This window comes from Arvicanthis niloticus, chromosome 13, assembly GCF_011762505.2.
Source record: "Arvicanthis niloticus isolate mArvNil1 chromosome 13, mArvNil1.pat.X, whole genome shotgun sequence".
NCBI classification, from domain to species: domain Eukaryota; kingdom Metazoa; phylum Chordata; class Mammalia; order Rodentia; family Muridae; genus Arvicanthis; species Arvicanthis niloticus.
Window position 1 is genome coordinate 40502846 of NC_047670.1, and position 15975 is coordinate 40518820.

Below are 15975 nucleotides of genomic sequence, written 5' to 3' on the forward strand. Positions count from 1 at the left end.
TCTCTGCCTTCTACAGTCTCATGAAACCCAGGTACCCTTGAATTCCTGGTCCTCCTGCCTTTACCTGGGACTGTAGCCATAGGCCACCTCATTCAGTTTATAGGAGGGGGTGCTGTTAGGCAATCAACAGTGCTTGCTCGTTTTTAGCATCCACTGAGTGTTTCACTCAGAGAAGAAGAGTCTTTTCCTGCTTATCCAGAGTAGCCCTGTAGGAGTCCTATTTAGAGGGACAGAAAGTCAGACTGGTTACAAGAGGCTGGGGCAGGGGGAGAATAGGAAGTCGGTGTTTAACGGATTGGGGATTCCATTTCTCTACCTTTTAAACATTTATTGATTTATCCTGCATGTGCACGATGGTGTATGTATGGGCACGTGCATGCTACAGCTCACAGGTGGGAACCAGAAGATATGTTGTAGGAGTTAATACACCCTTCTACCACACGAGTCCCAGGGATAAAACTTGAGTTGGCGGACTGGATCTAACTACCTTTAGTTGCCTGCCTGTTTCTATTTGTCATGATGTAAAAGTCTGGGTGGCAGGTAGTGGTAATAATTGCCCAGTAATATAAATGTACTTAATAACACTGAACTCTGCATTACAGATGGTTAAAACAGTAAACTTTATGATGTGTGTATTTTGCTACAATTAAAAATGTTCAGACCTGCATCTGCCTCATCCCAGTCCTAATCTCTGCCTTTCCCTCTCTGTGGCCCTTATTTTTGCTAATATTTTGTATTTGCCAATTTCTTTTATACTGTAGTGTCTGCATGGAATGTAAGCTCCATTGAGGCAGAGATTTTTGCCCCTCTTTTTCATTTGGATATTTTTTTTCCTGTTTTTACTGACATTTACCAAGCACCAAGAACAGTACCTGTTACACAGATGGTGCATGGGAAACATGTGTTGCAGGAATGAACCATCAGTTGCTAACGAATCCTTGCTAAAGAAGAAATAGATAAAATGATTATTTGGCACCATTTTCCATGTAGGCCAATTTTATTTCCAGTCAAGATAGAATAGCCACTGCCAGTCATTAGGTTATGGCAAATTTATATTATAGCTTGCATTCATTTTTTTATCAGTTCTTTAGGATATGTGATAAGTGCTATTTCTAACTTTTATTTATATTTATTTATTTATTTATCATTTTATGTTTTGCCTGCATGTATCGCCTGTATTAGGGTATCAGATCCTTCAGAACTGGATTTACAGACAGTGGTGAGCTGTCATGTGGGTTGTAATTATTGAACCCAGATCCTCTGGAAGAGCAACCAAGTGCTCCCAACCTCTGAGCCATTTCTTCAGCCCCAAGTGCTATTCCTATATAAATGCAAAAATTTGAGAAGTCTTTTGGAAAATGAGGAAAGTACATAATAGATGTATGCATATATTGTACAAAACTCTTCCATAATAATAATTATAAATTTGCCTATTTATCTTTTTAGTTATGATAAGTTTTGCCACATATGTACATACAAGAGGTGGTGTATATGATGCTCATGATTTTATGATAGCTTTCTGAGGGATTTAAATTTTTGCTTTCAACATTTTCCCTCTCTTATATTGGCCTAAGTCCTGTATTTTCTGACACCAGTGGAATTATGCATTTTTTTCTGTTGGCCATACTTTATAGTACATATTTTTTAATCTTATTTCCATGTTTTTGCATCTTTTAGGGGTATCTTTTATAACCAGCATGTAGTATATTTTATTTTTTATCTTTTCATCCTAGTGTTGTGTAAGCCTTATCTAGTGTAATTATTAATGTATTGAGAGTCTGGGCATGTGTGATTAATTCAATTCACAATTTTCAGGAAGTGAAGACTGGCCACTCACAATGTTTTAAAACTCCTATCTAGTCTCACTGCCATTACTAGAAAGCAAAGTTGTCTGTTACTAGACAACCAGACTGCTGTCTATTACTAGAAAGCACAGCAAAAATACAGTAACAATTTGAGAAGCATAAATAAAAACTATTTCCCAGGAATCATCTGCAGACTCCCAGCTGCTACTGATGCCACAGCCCGGAAACCTGAGAGCAATGGGCATTTCAGTATGGAAGGGCAACTGCAGCTCTGTGTCTAGGAGTAGACTCAGATCATCCCTGAGCAGGTGACAGGGACCACAAAGGTTTGACAGAAGACAAGAGGCCTTATTTCCTAATGTTTCTCGGTTCCATTCTTGCGCCTGGAACAGAGACCCTTTGCCTCAAAGCAGAAAAGAGTTGATTCTACACACCTTTTAAATTGTGATGGTAGCCACTTTGCAAGCAACTTGTCTCCCTTGCCTGGCATCCATTAAACTGGCATTATGTGTGTGTGTGTGTCTGCTGAGTGAATGAGGGAATGAGGGAGCAATCCAAAATATGCAGCTTACAGAACGTTCTGTCTTCATCACTATGTTGCTGGCTCACTTTGAGTAAACTGCTTCATCTTGAACTGTTCCTCTCACTTGTGCGCCATTGATCACATCTCTCTCATGCAGAGATAAGAAGTCAAAAGGAATCATACAGTGAGAAAGTCATCCGATTTTTAATACTTTTTTTTTTTCCAGACAAAGTCTCAAGCAACCCGGACTGGCCTTGAATTTACTATGCAGTTGAGGATGACCTTCAACTTCTGATCCTCCCAACTGTACTTGTCAAGTGCTAGAACTGCAGGTGTGCACCAGCACATTTGATTTATGCTGTGCTAGGTATCAACCCCAGGGCTTGGTGAACGCTAGGCACCCAGCCTCCTCCTTTTAATTCTACAAATTATTCTATTTATTTTATAGGGAGTATGTTTTCTATTAGAAAACTGTTAAGACCTCTTCAACACTGGATAATCTAGCCTTTTCTTTAATGTTTCATCTGTAACAATAGGTCTGAGCGTCAGCACCTCATATTGAATAGTTACAATTTAACATCATTGTTTCATTTTCATTGTGTTCATTTCCCATAATCACCTTTTCATTTATGACTGCCAGATATCATTTGCAATACTAATGTAACAATTCTCCTGAAAAAAAAAAAAAAACAAGCCTTACAGTTTTAAAAAATAAGCCCAAGGAAAGGAGTCCAGTCAGTGAAGATGCATGTGATACAGGATGAGAATGACAATCTGGAAGATGGAGCTTGGGATGCTATTCAGGGTAGACTCTACACTGTAGAGTATTTGCCTTAGCATCTTCAGGGCTTCATGGCTCATCTTCAGCAACACACACACACACACACACACACACACACACACACACACTGGAAGATGGTATATGCCATTTAGAATTTGGTAAAATTTTGCCAGAATATCTGAACCCTCTCTTTGAAAGAAAATACCAGAAGATGGAAACACATTCTGCCAAAAAGCAGCCCTCTCATTATGTGGAAGCCAACATGGCCTGTCACATGTCCACTAGCTAGGAGGAGGAGGAGATCTGGGCTGGATGCACTAAGTGATGGAAGGGTCTCACAAGTATTTGAAGTGATACAGAGGTGCCAGGACAGGAGAGGCGATTTGCAGTGGCTGGATGAGAGTCAAAAGTCCCCCAGTAAATATCTACTAGTGATTCTGAAATTACTATGCTTAAAAAAAAAAACATAGAGAAGTCATTTTCTAAATGGCATGGACCAGCATGACCATATCGGTATTGTTTATCTAGGCCCCAAAGGAGAAATAACCAGATGTCATAAAAAATAGACTGGGTAATACATTTTACTATTAACATAAACAGAGAACTTTACTACAAGGAAGGGAGGAAGGCACAAAGGGCGGGGAGCTGAGGTAGGTATAAACTACTATTACGATAAGCAACCATGCATATAGATATTGAAAATGTAATGAGAAAAAAATCCCTCAGGTACAAAGAGCATAAAGAATAGTTATTGTTTCTATCTTTGTGAAATTCAGAAGTAGGCAAACTAATCTATGGGGATAGAGGCCGTGACGACGTGTTAACCCACAGAAGCCTGAAGCTGTGTTAAAAGTATGCTATAGTTTTGAACAAGGTGGCTACCTATATTTGACATACATACATAAACCATGTACATAAACTCTTTTCTTCCTCTCTTCTTTTCGTTCTTTCTAAAATTTGAGAGACGGTCTCATGTAGCCAAGGCTGACTCAAGCTTGCTATGTAGTCAAGGATAACCTTGAACTTCTGACCCTTCTAGTCTCCCCTCCCAGTACTAGTATTATAAGGGTATGCCACCATAACTGCATTTATATAGTGCTAAGGATGGGGCCCAGGATCTCATGCATGCTAGGCTAGCACCTCAACGTCTGAGTTTCATCCCCCCACCCCCCCCCTTCCCTGTACATTTAACTATCACAACTTGCACCTTAAAAAAAAAAAAAAAAAAACAAAGCCTAGGATCATTGTTTTGTCCAGGTTGGCAGCCCTGCTGTCTACACTCTAATTAGGCTATTGCTGTGACATGCTCTTGGCTGTGTTTCTGACAGCCCAGCCTTTCTTGGCCCTTAGTTGCAGTAGGAGCCAGTTTTCCAGGCCTGGCTGATAATTCCTGAACAGCCTGCTTGCATTGCTGCCAATGAATTCTTTGCATGCTCATATTGGCCCAAGCCAGCCTGTGCTGTTTGCAGTCAGGTCCCCTAACTGCCACATCAAGGTTGAACAGAGGGCTGGGTGATGGCTAGAACTACCCAGCTCCATGGTTCCCCAGCAACTCTCTAAAGAGCTGGCCAATTCAAGATGGTTTCATTTTAAAAGGTGCCATCATCATCATACATACCTGTTATCTCATATATAGTCTCGTGTGACGATTGTGCCAGGATCTGTGAGTTCTTGGGTAGTCTACTTCAGTACTTTAAAAATTACCAGATTTGCATCCATATTGAGTTGTTCCATTGGAATTATTAAATTCCTCCTTTTTCTTTCTGTTCCTTCTTTCCACTGCTGCTCTTCTCACCAGGTCTTGTTTTGTTGGCCATATCATGCTTGGCATGCAATCTCTGCAAAGGAGGGCCAAATAAAACAGCAAACATAATTGTGTTATGTAAATTGGAAAGAACCAGAACACACAAAAGACATTAGTATTAGTCTTTAAAAGGCCAGGAAAATTGGTGCATGAAATGCTTAGCTGGTTTGAAACATTAACAGCAGTTAAAATGATGCTCTCCAATGCTGTCTAATTGCAAAAGCCATAACTGTCTTGAGAAACAACCATCAAAGAAAAAAAAAGGGTGACATTTTAAAATGTATACAAACCAGGACCAACTACGCCATGATGTTTATTATAGCGGAATCATTATTTTGGCTTAATGGAGCACTTTGAAAAAAATTCCAATTAGATATTTAGAGTCTAGCAAAATAAAAGCACACATGAAATGAAGATAGCAGGTAGACAGGAAGATGATATTACATAAGGAAATGCTTTCGGTGAGCAATCTCTGAATCGCAGTGTTCATAATTGTGTAATTAGAGACTTCAATTTAAACGTGCAATGCAATAAATCTCTCAAGTATCAAACAGAGCACCTCTCCCTGGCAGTTTCAATGAAATCTATTAATGAGACATTGATGCTATTTTATTCTCCAGACACCTAGTTTTGATCAGTTGGTAAGCTGATGTTGGCAAACATTTCCTTTTATGTTGAAACATGAACATTTATGGTACAGGTTGCCTTTCTGGTCTTTTGTTCACCATTTCCCTAAGTCTGGTGTTCCAAAAACACTCCTGATCCATCCTAGCCTGAGAACTCTGAAGTTTCTTAGTGGCCACAATAGCAGTGTATGAAGAAGCTACTCATACAATGGTTGGGACATCTTAGAGATGCTTTTACCTACAGACTCTCCCACTTTCTCTCCCATTGCTTCAGTGTTGGAATCTTGGGCTAGTGTTCCCGCTCTAGAATCAGAACCAATGGCTTCCCCACTCTTTTCTCCTGTCATCTTTGTTCATTCAAGAGGTAGCCAATTCATGTATTGTCCATTTGGTACAGTCCTACAAATGGCACAACTTATCTATCTTATGATTCATGCATGGAGGCCTCCCATCACCCTTGATTGTGTACTTTATTTTGTGATACTGAGGATTGAATCCCAAGGACCTCACTCATGCCAAGCAAGCACATTCTACCACTGAGCTACATCCCAAGCGCCAGGATATTGCTTTCAATATGGTGTTTAGTTCTCTTTATTGTGAAGATTAGAAACTACAGCAGGGATGGTCTCTAAGCATGGTAGCTAGTGGCAAAAGCAGAGTCAGTATTAGCTAGGTCATTGGGTATTGAATATTTGCTGGTTTTTGAATGGAGACATGTGACTTAGGCAAGTCACTCATCCCTGTACCTCAGTTTCCTCCTCTGAATTATAATGGCACCTGCCTCAAACAATTGTATACTTTAGAAGAGATCATGAGGGTAAGGAGAGTCCTGATCCTGATCCATTTATTCCCTGTTACATGCCACCAACGTATCTAGCACACAGAAATGCACACAGCAGGCAATATTGTAAGTATTTAAAGGAGGCAAATTGAACAGAGAGTATTAGTGTACATCATCTTAGTTTCTTTGCCTGTTGGTAAAAAATGCTCTGAGGAAAGCAGATCAAGGCAGAAAGAGTTAATTTTGCCTCACAATTTAAGAGTGTTGTCTATCAACTCAGGGAAGCCAAAGGCAGCTGGTCACATTGCATCCATAATCGGAAAGCAGAAAGTGATGGGTATTTCTGTATAGTTCATTTTATTCGTTTTATGTGGTTCAGGATCCTGGCTAAGGAGTGATACCACCCACTGTGGGCTGGTCATCCCATTACAACACAGTCAAAATAATTCCCCACAGGTTCAGGGGTCCATCGTCCAGGTGATTTTAGATTCTATCAAATTGACAGTTGCCACTAGCCATCACATATGTAATTCTAACACCCAGGAGGCTGAAGTTGCCTTGTCTAAGTGGGAGAGGATGTGCCCAATCTGGCAGAGACTTGATGTGCCATGATGTGGGGATACCCAAGGTAGGCCACCCTCTCAGAGGAGAAGGAGAAGGAGTTGGGGGGAAGGACTCTTTGAGGAAAGGACTGGAAAGAGGAGAAGGATTTGGGATATAAACAAACAAACAAACAAACAAACAAACAAAAGATCCCTTCATGATAGCCTGATCCTGGGATTCAAGTTTCCCTGGACCATCAAATTCAGCACCTGAGTTTGGGTCATCTAATCCCCAAACAAACATAGTGAGCCCCTTGGACGATGATTAGGAGAAAATAAAAACAAAAGCAAAACACCCAAAGAAGGCTCTGAGGTCTCAGGATTGCCGTGTCTCTTTCTGAGGAATATCTGAACTTAGTTTTTTTCCACCTCAGCCAAATTAAACAGAGCTTCCATGAAGCATTTGATGCAGGGCCAGCCATCGGAGTGTAAAGCTGGAATGGACAGAGCTCTTGCCCTTGAGGAACTCGTGTCTGCTAGGTGAGACACACATACAAATGATGATGATCCTCCCTGACAAGGGTTACGAAAGAGGCAGGCAGGAAGTGATATGGGAATTCAGCTAAGATGGGCTCACTCCCTCTCTGTGTGCCGTGTAATATCTATTAATTAGTAAGGAGTACTAATGTTGCAAGATGCCACTGGTTGTAAGCTGCACTCTGACTTAATATCAGTGGCATAGTTAGTGCCAGTTGTCAGCTTGATACACCTGGAAAAGAGGGAACCTTAATTGAGGAAATGCCTTTATCATATTGTCCCGTGGACATGTCTTCATTGCTGACTGATATAGGAGAGCTGAGGCCACTCTGGGCAGTGCCATCCCTAGACAAGAGGTCCTGGGTTGTATAAGGAAGCAAGTCAGAGAAAACCAGTCAGAAAGCTGTGTTCTTTCCTGTCTTTGTTTCAGCTCTTGCCTTGGCTTTCCTCTCATGATACACTGTAACCCATAAACTAAACAAACCCTTTGCATCCCAAGTTGCTTTTGGTTATGGTTTTATCCCAAGAACAGAAACCTAACTAGAATGCTGTGATTTGGATAAGAAATATCCCCGATAGGCTTGGTTATTTAAACACTTGGTTCCTAGATGGTGGCAATGTTTGGGGAGCTTTAACTGATGCAGACTTGTTGGAAGAAGTATATCACGTGGGGAGGGCTTTGAGATTATGTAACTGCACCCTAATTAGTTTGCTTTCTCTACTTCATGTTTGTACTAAAGGATGCGAGCTCTCTGCTTCTGCTCCAGCCCTATGGCTACCTGCTGCCTTGTCTCCCCATCATGATAGACTCTTAGTCCTTTGGAACTGTGAGCCAAAATAAAGTCTTCCCTAAGTTAGTTTTGGTCTGTGTTTTATAGTGGCAACAGAGAAACAAACTAATACTTAGAACAATGAGCTTTTGAATAAACAGCAATAGAAGACACAGCCATGTTAAATGGTCAGAGCAGTTGTGAAATGAATTCCAATTACAAAACACAGAAACACATGGCTAGAACTGCCTTTCTGCTATGTGGAGATTCCTATACCTGGGTAAAGCATGCTGGGAAAGTCTGTGTCAGCATCATTAATGGGTATTACTGTCTTAAGGACCCCATCTAGAACTTAAAATATATCTATGAACAGAGATGGCCTCCTAGGCAGGCAGTAAGACATAGGTAACCCACGTTAGAGAACGGGGGTACCCCATGATGCCTTCTAAGAGGGATGTAGCCACAGTTGCAAGAAGCTTGTAACAAATATCTCCATTAGATGGAGGTGTGGGTGGGAAAGACCTCTTAAAAACCTTCTCAGGCTGCATGGTAGTTTGGATGACAATAGCCTCCATAAGTTCATATATTTTCATACTTAAGTGCACAGTTGGTGAACTACTTGGAAGGATTAGGTCATGTGAACTTGTTAGAATAGGTGCATCTTTGTTGGAGGAGTTATGCCACTGAAGGTGGGCTTTGAGGCTTCAAAAGCTCAGGTCAGGCCTAGTCTCTCTTTCTGTCTCTGTCTGTCTGTCTGTCTGTCTGTCTGTCTCTCTCTCTCTCTCTCTCTCTCTCTCTCTCTCTCTCTCTCTCTCTCTCTCTCTCTGTGTGTGTGTGTGTTCTTCAGGATGTAGCTCAGCTATTTCTCCAGCACCATGCTTGCCTGTAAGCTCTCATACTCTTCTCTATAATAAAAATGGACTAACCTACTGAAACTCCAAGCAAGGCCAAATTAAATGGGTTCTTTTTGTTTCTTTGTTTTTTGTTTTTTTAAAATAAGAGTTGCCTTAGTCCTGGTGTTTCTTCACAGCAATAGAACAGTGACCACTAAGATAGGCTGCTAACTTGTCTAAGGACCAGTTGTGGTTTTGCAAAATGAAAATACAAGCACAGGCCAGATTGCTGTGATTATGGAGGACAGACGGTCATCAGCAGGTTCTTTCACAGTCCAGCCTCTTGTCTTTCAATAACTTCAGAATGGATATTGAAAGGATATCCATGTGAAGGGCCTGAGGTTGTTTACCTGTCTGGGAGACCATCAGTTTCTTTCCAGCCCTGGTTGAAGGGCAGTGTTCAGAAACAACAAGCAAAGCCATTAGCATCCAAGAGATGTGGGCTCAGAGGTTGAGAGAGTCACCTGGGTCACAAGAGCAGAGCAGGTGGATTCAAAACAGTGGGAGGGAACAACTAAGGAGCCTCTTGTGAGGGCACTGCAGGCACAGGTGGCCTCCTGCCCTTGGGTGGATCAGAGCTAATCAGAGTACAGGACCATTTCCATGTATGTGCCTGTTTACATTTGTGTGCTTGTGTGTGTGTGTGTGTGTGTGTGTGTGTGTGTGTGTGTATGTGTGTGTGAAGGAATTAGGGAGAAAAGATTGAGAAGGAGCAGCATATGGGCCCAAGGCCGTCTTGGGTCATAGCTTCCTGGAAGCAAAGTTGAATGAAATGGGGCCCTTGGATGAGGAGATGTCCACGGCTCTGAAGAATCACACAGGTTTTGGGTTGGGTCTACATTTCAGCACTGGATCGAAGGCACATGTGACCTTGGGGAAGTTTATCATCAATCATGTGACCTTGTACAAACTCAAAGTCTCCTGCCTGATCTGTACCACCTATCTTTCAGAATTGTTGACAGAGCTAAGCAAGATATGATCTTAATTTCATTATGTTAGATACTTGGCCCACCCCTATTACCTATCGCAGAGCATGTAACGTTGTATAGCAAACGCTTAGTGAGAAGTGATTTGTTGTCTATCATTGTTGTGATAATTGCATTAATATATTTATATTAGCACTCATTTTTAGACCTTTGGCTCAAACCAAATCTTTTATAAATAACAACAATGAACAGTCAGTAGGCCAAAAGACCCCATCATGAATTTCCAAGCAAAATGGCCTCCCATTGAAATCCAAGGACAAGTGCAAAGGCCCCGGCCAGATTTTGGTGTTGATGTCTCTGGGTCGATTTCCTAACTAATGAACAGAAGTGAAGGTTCTCAAAGCAGGTTTTCTTGCCATAAACAGAATAACTCACAACATAGAGGACCAGGAATAAACACTAAATCCATTTCCCCGGGAAACAGAATGTTCTCCACGCACACTTAGCTAGGATTTCCTCACTGTTCCTGTCAAGGTCTATTCCCTAGTGCTCATGATGGCTGCATGGTAGGTACCGTCTAGTTCAGCATCAATGGGTAAGTGAAGAGAGAAAATATTGCTATTGTTTATGAATCCATTTCATAGACACGCTTGACCCAGACAAGATTTCTTAGCCAGAGGATACTCCTAGGCTGGTCTCCACAATAAAGAATGGGGAGGACTGGGGTCAGGAGAGGAGATGATGCCAGGAGAAAGGGCAAGCTTCATAAGGTGTACCTGTGCACGTGTCTCTGGGGAAGGAACACAGTGTTGATGAGCAGCCCTGCAGGACAACTCCAGAGCCTGAGAGAATTTGGGAGGGTTGGGGAGGAGCTTGGGGGGAATTCCAGTGAGTTCTGCATCACATCTCTTTTCCTGGAGAAACAAGGACTGAAAAGGGATTACCTTTCCATTATGTTAGCTGCTGGTCCATGCTTTTTTCCATTTATCTGTGCCCAGAAACAAGACCCCTGGGGCCCCAAATTTACAAGCTAACGAGTTGCAGCTAATGAACATTCACCCCATGGTAGGAACTGGGAGAGGAAGCAGAGATACACATAAGACATATGCAAAACTACTACTGATGGAATTCTGCAAGCCTTCACAGAAGAAGCAAATCTGAGCTGGGCCCAGACGAAGAGTCTTTGAGGAGTTCACAACCTAAAATAAAATATAAATATGTGTCCATATGCAAATTAATAGTAACACAAGATGAATATGTGACTATGCAAATTAATAGTAACGTTAGGACACGGGGTTTATCTAATGAGCATACAGATAGGATGCATTGTTAACATGGAGGAAGTGGGGGGACTAAATCTGTTTCTGAGATTCACAGGTGACATGATCTGCAGTCTGCGTCTCCAAGGGTGTATACAGTGCATCAGGTGAAAATTGTGAAGAGGGACATCAGACTCCAGATAGAGGGACACATTGTGTAGCAACAGGGAAGCTCTAGTCCCTTGGTCCTGTGGGGAGACTACAATTCCTCAAGCTTGACCCTGTCCTGTTCATGTCTTAGCATTGGTTCTCTGTGTTTCAGTGGTGGTCAGGAATGGCCCAATGTGGCAGGGCACCCAGTTTCTTTGTGAGGATGATAAAGTGAGCTTCTCAGAAACTAAATGGAATCGGTTCAGCATTGATGCCTGGATAAATCTCTGTTATGAGAGATACTCCGTTATCTCTCATAGAAAGCAGTTCCTGAGCTCTGTGGAAGCTTCTTGAAGCAGGTCCAAGTGTCAGGCCTTGAAAGCTGCACACATTTGTGCTGTGCTTGGTTTCGAGTTCTAGCTTCTGGCCACTGGGATGGTAATCATTATGAGCATGAAGGGGAAGCAGGCAGGAACTGCTAGGTGAGATAAGATGGAGCTGGGTCCTGAGGCTGGGGAGTACTTGATATGCAAATGGAGGATGATAAAGAGCCCTTCTCTGGCCAACTGTAAAAGGGAAGTTATCTGATTTTAGGGAGCAGGGGATTAAATGGGAGCATATTCTCCTGCTGTACCATGAGCCAGGAATTGGCTCTGTTCTGCATTTGGGAACTCTGAGGCCTGGCACATAAAAAGTCCTTAGGACATGATGACATTAGCAGCAGCATCAGTAGCCATCATTATCATCTTCAGCATCCCAGCCCTTTGTACTTATGTGTAAAGGACACAGGCAGATGGGTGGCTTCTGACTGCTGCGTTCCCCAGTACTTGAGAACAGTGTTGGCACATCGAGATCTTTGATGGAGGTTTGTTCTGAGGATGGTATGATGGTTTGTAAATGCTTGGCCCAGGGTGTGGCACCATTTGGAGGTGTGGCCTTGTTGGACTAGATGTGTCACTGTGGGCGTGGGCTTTAAGACCCTCATCCTAGCTGTCAGGAAGCCAGTCTTGTTCCAGCAGCCTTCAGATGCAGATATAAAACTCTCAGCTCTTCCTGCACCATGCCTGCCTGAATACTGCCATGCTCCTGCCTTGATGATAATGGACCGAACCTCTGAACCTGTAATCCAGCCCCAATTAAACGTTGTCCTTATAAGAGTTGCCTTGGTCATGGTATCTGTTCAGAGCAGTAAAACCCCTAACTAAGACAGATGAGTTCTTCTTTCCTTTGTTTGCTGCTTCTCACTTTGGAAAAGCCACTTAACCTCCCCATGTTCTCTCACCTGAATAAGGGGGACATGATAACACTGGCCTAATGGAATTATTTGAGAATCATAAATAATGCCTGGTCTGTGTCCTTCCTCCTTCAGCAGTGACCAAGAATATCTCCTTGTAACCCCCACCTGCTGTATTACTTATATAATCCTGGATTTAGAAAATGCGTTCTCACTCCTTTCTCTGAAGAGCGTGGCCTGAGAGTTGTTATGGTAACTTCTTCACAGGAAAAGAGAGACTGAGAGGAGGGGAAAGTATGGGCAGTGTTTAGGATCTTTGGCTATGGATATGTGATGCTTTGTGACTTTGAGTGTGCTGTTTGGCTTCTCCAAGCCTCAATATTATGGCTTCAGAATGGCGATTACCAAAGCTGATGGTGGAGGCACATGGTAATTCAATGGCTGTGATGGCAGTGTAGGATTGATCCCACCTACTGGATGAATGGCACCATCTTCAGTCAGGTTCCTGGGGTACCTACCGCCACAGATGAGGATGACTTAATTATACTGTTGGCAGGGAAGGTCCTTGTGACCTGTACTATTATACATTCTCAGAGATGTGGGTAAGGGGCTGCTTGAAGAGACAGCTTCTGGCTTCTTTCTTCACCTCACTCCAAGTCATTTTCCAATTGGACTTGTTTCCTGCCAAGATTTCTAAAAATAACTCTATTTCCAGAGAGAATGAACTGACATGATCTTCCCTAAAGAGACAAATTACCCTGCTTACAAACCACTCAGGGATATGTTCAAGGTGGGTGTCTGACAAGAATCCTGCTTGTTTTGGCAGAGAGGGGTTTGGCAGAGGACAGGTGAGACAGGCTACTCTATTCAAGCAACATGACCAACATCAGTCATCTTCCCCATGATGTGTTAGGCATAAGAGTTACACAGTATGATCAAGACGTGGTACCTACCTTCACCCCAGAAACCCATAGTCATGTATGTGCATGTGCTCTGTGTGTGTGTGTGTGTGTGTGTGTGCGTGAGAGAGAGAGAGAGAGACAGAGACAGAGACACAGAGACACACAGAGAGAGACAGAGACACACACACAGAGAGACAGAGAGAGAGAGAGAGAGAGAGAGAGAGAGAGAGAGAGAGAGAGAGAGAGATTTCAAAGTTCTGCAGAACAGAGCACATAGAGACACTTACAGGTCATTGGAGCCAAAGTCTAAGGAGGAACATGGAGAAGTGAGGGGAGCCAAGGTGCTTGCTCGACAAGGCCATCACCTCCATGGCTGGGAAGGGAACTTTCTGCTTCTATCATAGTTTTTCAGAACTCTTGCTAATTCATGCTGTCAATTGGTGCATTTCTGGGTCTCCCCTGGGTCAGCTGTTGGTGTCAGGTGCTACTGGGTCCCTGGTGATAGTTTTCCTCTAAGTGGACCTGTGTTTCCACGGAGCCACCTGAGTGTCTTCTGAGTACTTCTGGGTCTTCTGGGGACAGCGACAAGTAAATTGGTGCACAGATATGGAGTTATTTTAGCACACACAGGAGGAAGATAGGGACGTTTCTGTGTTTCTTTATTCTTTCTTGTAATGACATGGAAGACATTTCAGTTTGTGTTTCATAAGTATGGCACCTTTCTGACTTCTGATCTTAGTTTTGAACAAAACAAATATCCTAAATGTCTCACTTATTTATATAAGTTTTCTATATCAGCCACATGTATCTTCCACAGCAGGGGCACTCTGCATGCCTTCCCCAGCATGATTTTCTGTGACCCCTGAAGTTGAGCCAAAATAAATAATCCCTTATTTTTTCATCATTTTTTTTTTTTTTTTTGTAAAACAGATTTATTTATTGACAGTCCCCTCCCACCCACCAAAAGCTGTCCTGGAACTCAGTATGTAACTGAGAATGACCTCTAACCTCTGATCCTACTGGCTCCACCTCCCAAGTGTTGAGATTACGGGTGGGTATTATCATGTTCAATTTATGTAGTGATAGGGATTGAGCTCAGTGCTTCAAGCATCTCCAGCCTACATTTACTTGAAGAGGGAGACTGGGGATATAGCTCAGTGCTTCACTTTTTTGAGGCCTTTGTTAAATCGCCAGTATGGCCAAAAAAAAAACAAAAACAAAAACAAAAAACAAAACAAAACAAAAAAAAAAAACCCCAAAAAACAAAAACAAAAAAAATACAGACGGGAACACACTGTAACATTGTAGATATCACTGTTAGACACCAAAGGCAGTGAGGTCAGGTGGGCGGCATATTCTAGTGTTCTTGACCTAACTGTAAATGATAACTTAATTTTCACTCAAACAGGTTGGTGTTTCCACATTCTCTAACGTATTTGGAGAGGCTAAAATAGCCATAAGATTTTCTAAAGAGAGAGAGAGAGAGAGAAAGAGAGAGAGAGAATAGAGAGAGAGAGAATTGCAGAGGTGGGAAAGGGAGCGGTGGTTTACTGCTTACTGTGGAAGGATTGTTTGTATAGTAGTTTCCCTTCATATAAGAGATTCACATATTGTAGTACCAACTCACTAGGGTCTTGATTGAGCAGTTATGAGTCTGTCATGGAGGAGAAAATTAGAGATGGGTGAGGACACTTTGTTATGGTTTGAGTCCAAATCGAAAATGTCCCTCAGAGGCTCATGCTTTGGATACTTGGTTTCCAGTGTGCTGGGTTTTTGTTGTTTTGTTTTGTTTTTCAAGTGACCCTGGCAGTCTTGGAGCTGGATCTGTAGAGCAGGCTAGCCTCAAACTCAGAGATCTGTCTGCCTCTGCCTCCCAAGTGCTGGGATTAAAGGCCTGCAGTATTACCACCTGGTTGGTGGTGTTGTATTGAGAGGGCTGGCTTGCAGAGTAGTAACTTAAGAAGGTTATAGCTCACCTGGGATCCAGCCTGAGCTCTGCTTCCGGGTCACCATGATATAAAAAAAAGCCTTAGCCACCACTGTGGATTCACTCTGCATGCCTCCATGGGACACGATTGTCTTCGTCCCATGAAATTGAGCCAAAATAAACAATTGCTTCATTTATGTCTGTTGTGTATTTGGTCATAGTGATCAGAAGTTACTAACAGAGATGTGAAAGGCTTACCTGTGACTACCTTATTAGCACTGGTAATGGCAGCTTGCCCTGGGAGTTAGGCAGTGGCTAAGAACCACATGCATACTATATTTTTAGGTTGTCTTTGCTAAATCTCCAGGAAGACTCCTGACTTGATGTAACTAGGCCATCACACATTTGGCAAATGGAGGTCTTGGATTTGCACTCAAGCTGTCTGACATCAGTCTGTGAAATCAGCCACTATGCCCTCCTAGACATGTGCCCTGCAAGCTTGGGGCATTAATTGA